Source organism: Hippocampus guttulatus, chromosome 2 (genome assembly GCF_054856545.1).
Source record: "Hippocampus guttulatus isolate MCC_2025c chromosome 2, RoL_Hgut_1.0, whole genome shotgun sequence".
Classification (NCBI taxonomy): domain Eukaryota; kingdom Metazoa; phylum Chordata; class Actinopteri; order Syngnathiformes; family Syngnathidae; genus Hippocampus; species Hippocampus guttulatus.
In genome coordinates this window covers 24,567,897-24,573,923 of record NC_141262.1, presented here as the reverse complement: position 1 = coordinate 24,573,923, position 6,027 = coordinate 24,567,897, and the positions used below count along the sequence as shown (strand labels likewise).

Below are 6,027 nucleotides of genomic sequence, written 5' to 3'. Positions count from 1 at the left end.
TGCCATCCGCTGTTACATTCCTACATTACACCCAAACGTTACGGTAATGTTTCTTTGGCGTTAACACACACACGTCACAGATTTTCATTGGTTTATAAATTGTTGATTGTCGTTCTTTTACAGCTTTTATACATGTTAACCCAAAGTGAGTGACACGACACATCCTCGTTAGAAAAAAAAAGTCAACAAGCACATACAATTGTATTTGACTTGAACACAGCGTTACAATCAGGAAGGGGATTTACAAATTGCGTGCATGCTATCCCTTTCGTTTGATCATGAATCATTGCATCCACTTGGTCATATAAAGCAGGAAAAGGAGGCTTCATGACAATGAAGTTGTTGATGTTGCGCTTGATTACAAAGGTGATTTTCCCTGCTGAAGATGAGCGATGGGAGTCTCCGGGACCACCGCCAAGTGTTCAAAGCAGATTGTCAATAGGTACTCAATCATGTGAAAACTTATGTTTTGACTTTAAATAACTAGCGCGTGGGTGAGTGTTCAGCTGCATATACTCTGTTGGTAGGGGACCTCAATTCTAAGTGATGCTAGTTTTTTTTTTTTTTGGATGCAACTCAAATATTTATGATTCAATATTTAGCAGTTTACCATAAAATCCCGTGTGCTGTGAATGAGCTGCAGCTGTTTGATGCTCTTTTGAGGTAGTCTGGTAAGACGACCATTACAATAATCAAGTCTACTGGAGATAAAAGCATGGATAAGTTTCTCATGGTCTCTCCTGGAGCGGGCAATCCTTCCTGGATATTGATATGTAGACCTTTATCAGTACCTCAAAAGGTGTACTTAGATTCCAGCATGATGTAATGTCTTTTGCGGACAAAAGATGGTGACATTACACTTTCTATTGTTGTGCTTGAGCTGAGATGAGCTTTCTTTATCCAAGGCATTGCAGTACTCCGGATCAATTTAATTATTATTATTATTATTAATAATAATATTTTTATCAGGAGCATAGTGACCCCAATCATGAAATTTTAGGGGCACACATTGTAAATTGACTTTAAAAATAAATACAGTATTCATCCCACTCATTTTCACTGAATTACTGATACATTGGCTGAAGTGTGGGGGCAGAAGGTGGTCAACAACAAAACATATTCCAAAATAGTAATTATCAGAGATGGGTTGGCTCGAGACGTATGACTTGACTCGAATCCGACTCAAGTTGCTATTTTTAGGACCTGCCACTTGCTTGCCAAAAACTTTAGACTTCACTTGACTTGACACATACCAATCCGCGTCACTTGTTGGTGTTTAAGCGGCGAGCTAAACATCAACAGCGATGGGAGCAACTCTCAGGATCATTAATTTGAATACATCGATGATCTTGTCGGTGGTAAAATAAAATGGCAAACCACGTTGTTTGCACCTCGTGGAAACAAGAGACAAGACTGGCAACGTTGAATTTAATTAATTACAAAACCCTCTACAAGTCAGGTAAGCTAACGTCACTGTTTTGCTAGCGATACAAACTCTGGTTTCGGGAACAGTAAAAAAAAATGTGATTGTGAACATTCAATTCAAGTACAGCGAAATAACGTAACTAGAGGTGCAACTTAATTCATTACAAAACTCTCTAAAAGTCAGGTAAGCTAACTGCTGTTTTGCTAGCGATACAAACTTGTTTCTGAACAGAAAAAACATGTGATAGTGAACATTCAAGTACAGCGAAATGACGTAACAAGAGGTGGGAGTGCTTGTGATAATTGTTCAAACTGTTTGTTTCCACTGTTGCTTTTCTGTTTTGCAAAGGCATGCGAACCCTTCCCATCTCCGTTGAATAACAAAGTGAAGCGATGTGCACTTTGCAAGTAGCTCAACATGGATGCCAACCAGTGGTTGGCATCCACGTTGAACCACTGAACGCAAAAGAAGCGAAGGCGGCATGTTACAGTCACCTGTGGAGAGAAAAAAAAGTCGAGAAATTGTTGTCTCCAAGGACCATCGTTTTGATGAAACCAGCAAAAAGACAAAACACAAATTATTTTTAATATCAGAAGGAGTATGAATCTGCCTTTTAAAACGTTAGAGTCCGACATTCATGTTTCGAATTAGACTGTCACTACAAATTGTAATTGCACATGTACATTTTAAAGGTTACACTGAGTGAATTTGACTCTCACTCTCACCGGCGGCTGAAAGAGATCTGGTTGGTATTCTACATTAAATACAGACTAGATTTGTTGACTACAGTTTGTTGTCAAATGCGATATTTGTCCTGTTGTTCACGTCTGGTGTTTTGATATTGCTGTTGACAAAGTACAATAAATCTTCTTTGACCCTCTCAGAGCAACGGAGCAACCGAGCGAGTGCGTTCGTCACATTAATTCATTTTGGATCCCGACGATATGAGCTGTGATTGCCGGTTGTCAAAGGCGGCGCTGGCGGCGGGGGGGGGGGGTGCCTCCATATACTAAGCAATTGGACGAGCGCGGCGCCTTCCCATTATCTTGTCCCTTGCATTGTAATTATCACCGGTGCTCTTTCTGCGCCGCCGGTCCCGTCTCTCCCCCGCCACTGTAATCGTGATTGACTGGCGCGGCGGCCAAAACAGCGATGTTTTGAAAAGACATCTCATAACCGTCCTGCCATTTTGATCCCCTTCGCCATCTCCGCTGCCATCATCCCTCTCACTTCTTCAGCTCGAAGGGTTTCAACGTCACCCTCAGCGTTGTCCTCATTCCATGTAATGACAGTTCACGCTTGAATTGACGCAGCATTCCTAATTTCACATGAAGCCATCACACACAGGATGATGTCAAACAATTAAGTTGTTTAATTGAGTGTGCTCTGTGACACTTTTTCTTTAGCTTATTCAACTTGACCTCTTATCATAGCGGTGTCACTTGGATTGCCATGATGAGCTGTGCTGGTTTTTGTTGCCATTAAATGTAATACGGTGATACATGACTTTGGAAAGTGCAAATTTACAAGCTTAGTGAGGTGAAAAAAATGTGCGCTTCATGCCCTCACATGTGGGCAAGCAGAGCTTCAGCTGCTATTAATTAAACGGGATGTAACAGTCAAACATACAGTACAAATACGGAAAGTTGCAAGGAGCTCTTTGTAAGCCACGACTCAGGTGCAAAGTATCCGGCCGATCCGACTCCTGCCCCTCATGTCACTCACTAGGCACCGCCCCTTAAAGTTACACATTCAACACACAACTGCTCATACTAATTAATATTAATTTAATATTGAGTTAAAATGAATTATAAGTCAGGGTAATAATAATAATAATGCAAAAACATTACAAAAACTGATTGACTTTTCAAATAAGCTACACGGAGTGGAGGGGGCTGTAATGAGACAAAGAGCTGCTCTGCTGTTGCCATGGCAACACAAGATCACCCATTTTAATGGTCCATCATAAAAGGTGGTTGTGTCACGGCTGACCATGTTGCTTCAAATGCACTTCCAGGACCTTTTTGTTTTGAGATTAGTGGTTTAGCATGTGACAGAGCAAATGGAGTGGAGGGTTTTTTTCCCCCCCTCTGCTTCAATCCTGCTTGTATTTGTGTGTGTATGCGATAATTAGTCAGCTCACCAGGTCAATATAAGCACCGTCAGACTTGTTTGTATTCGCTGCAGGGATGACCACTATTATACACATTTGGGCCTTGCACTTTTTTTGGGGGGGGTTAGGGGGGATGCAGTGCGCAGTGCTGCCCTGTGACAGCTTTGAGTGATACACCTTGTCACATCGGGAAGTTCATCAGCAACCACTGAGAGCCCCATCGATCGGGCTGCCCTGAGCCCTGCCAGATAATGGATTGGATTAATCCCTGGCTGGATTGGAATTGTGCTTTATACACGCGCATGCACACACACGGGCACGTATTGTGGGTGCATGCAAAAATAAATAAATAAATAAAAATAAAAAAACTTAAAAAGTGTTGCTTTTTGCACGTTGCCCAAAGGGCATGCAAGAATTAGTAAGATCAGTAAACTCCATTGATTGATTTTCGTCAGGCATCTGCCTGTGCTTACCTTAGCCATGAAAGTGCCCATTTTGAGACTAGTGTGCGGAAGAGTCACAGGCACCCGGGTGTTCCTCCTGCTTTCGTTTTTATTTTGTTTAATTTTTTTTACAACTGGATCTGAAGCCAATCATCCTCAGTGAATCGTTTGGAGCATCATTTGACGACTTCCAGTCTCGTTACAATGACAAGGGTAAACAGATTGAAAGATGCAATGTGGTCTATTAAGGCAGCGTGCCGCTCGCTTCGCCCCGTTTTTCTTAAAGAGGCAATGCATCAGCGAGGTGTCCAAGCAGAGATGAGCACAGCTGAAGAGCCAACTCATCAGACTCATTTTGTTGCCAGCGGGGTTTACCTCAAATAGTCATAATCTATGAACTGTAATGTGATTCGCCAAGCACTTAGTGGCAATTCATCTTCCCTTGTGCCTCCCAGGCAATATTTTGTGTGTGTGTATGTGTGTGTGTGCGTGTGCGTGTGTATCTGTGTGCGTTTGTTCATCCATAGTTACCAAAAATGAAAAGGAAACTTTGTTATTGATGAGCAGTGTGCAGAGAAGCTCAAGCATTTCTATGTTCACTGCAGGTTAAAATATAATGATAAAGTTGCATTGTTTGATTACAACCCAAATTAAAGCTCTTCACATTATAGATAGAGCACTTCAAAAACAAGCAAAGCTGCAGAAGAAAAGCCATGTGAAATCAAACAGTTGAAAACAATAAATTAATAGAAAAATAACCATAAGCGCAATAAAACACTAAAACAATAAGTCTCATGCTGAGTCGTAAGGCAAAGAATAAACATGTTTTAAAATGAGTTTTGAAGATTGACAGAGAGGGGGCTTGCTTGACCGTTAACAGAAGGTCATTCAAAGGGAAGCAGCAGCAAGAGAAAAGCTTGATCCTTTGAGGCTCCGCTTAGTCCTTGGTATATCCAATAGCGTCTGACCACAACCCGAACCATAACCCCTAACCTCTAACCTCTAAAGTTTAACCTCGAACACCCTAATCCGAGCGCCGAACCCCGTAACGCTAAACCCTAGCCCCAATCCCAATCCCAACCCTAACCGTAACCCCGACCCCCAAACTCCTAACTTTAACCCCAACTGCAGCACTAACATCTAACCTGAACCATAACCCTCGAACCGTAACCCCCTAACCGGAAACCCCCTTAACCCTAACCACAACTCCAACACTAACCCTAGCCCCAACCCTAACCCCGAACCCTAACACCTAACCCTATCCCCAACCCTAACCCCTAACTCCTAACCCTAACCCCTAACTCCTAACCCTAACACCCCTAACCTTTACCCGAATCCAAACCCTGACCCTGACCCTAACCCCTAACCCTAACCCTAACCCCTAATCCTAACACCCCAACCCTAACTCCAAACCCTTACCCTAATGTCCCGAACCCTAACCCCTAATCTTAACTCTGACACCCTAACCCCTAACCCTAACCCCTCACCCTGCAGGACCTCAGAGAGGTAAGTGGGGAAAGACCATTTAAAGCTTGAAAGACAAATTCGCTGAAAATAGCAGTGCCACTAGCGGCCGGCATCTTTATGGAATTTATTTATTTTTTTAAAAACCTGCAATGAGCACGTCAGATGCCTCGAAAATCCTCCATCAATACATTTACAAAAGGAAAACAGCAATTGCTGACTAAAGTATTCTCCATGACAAGTTAGTTTTTGAAGGACTCACTGGAAGTAAGAGAAATGACTCTAAAATGGGCACCACGAAACCAAATGGGAGACTTGCGCCGTCTTTTTGACCATGAGTTCTTTTGACTTTTTTGCTGGTCTATTAATGACAAACATGCTGTTGTATTTCATAAGTGCCGGTGGTTCCAATTTGGACTCCCTAATCCCTTTTGAACCATGTATGATGATTTTTAGCTGCCAGATGGCAGCATAGTCACAGTCATCATAGCTGGTCAGAACCTCTGCGGCCTTCACTAATGAGTGGCTGTGGCCGAGCATCTGTCTTGCTCATCGAATGTCACTCACCATGTGGAGGACAC

General features: G+C 42.5%; 1 long non-coding RNA gene across 1 annotated transcript in view; it reads left to right on the top strand.

The window, feature by feature from the left end:
* Window positions 1–1,299: 1,299 nt before the first annotated feature.
* Window positions 1,300–6,027, top strand: part of LOC147209149 (uncharacterized) — a 28,676-nt gene continuing 23,948 nt past the window's right edge. The window contains exon 1 of the long non-coding RNA XR_015100297.1: window positions 1,300–1,459. This is a non-coding gene — a long non-coding RNA (uncharacterized LOC147209149). The remainder of the gene's footprint in view (window positions 1,460–6,027) is intronic.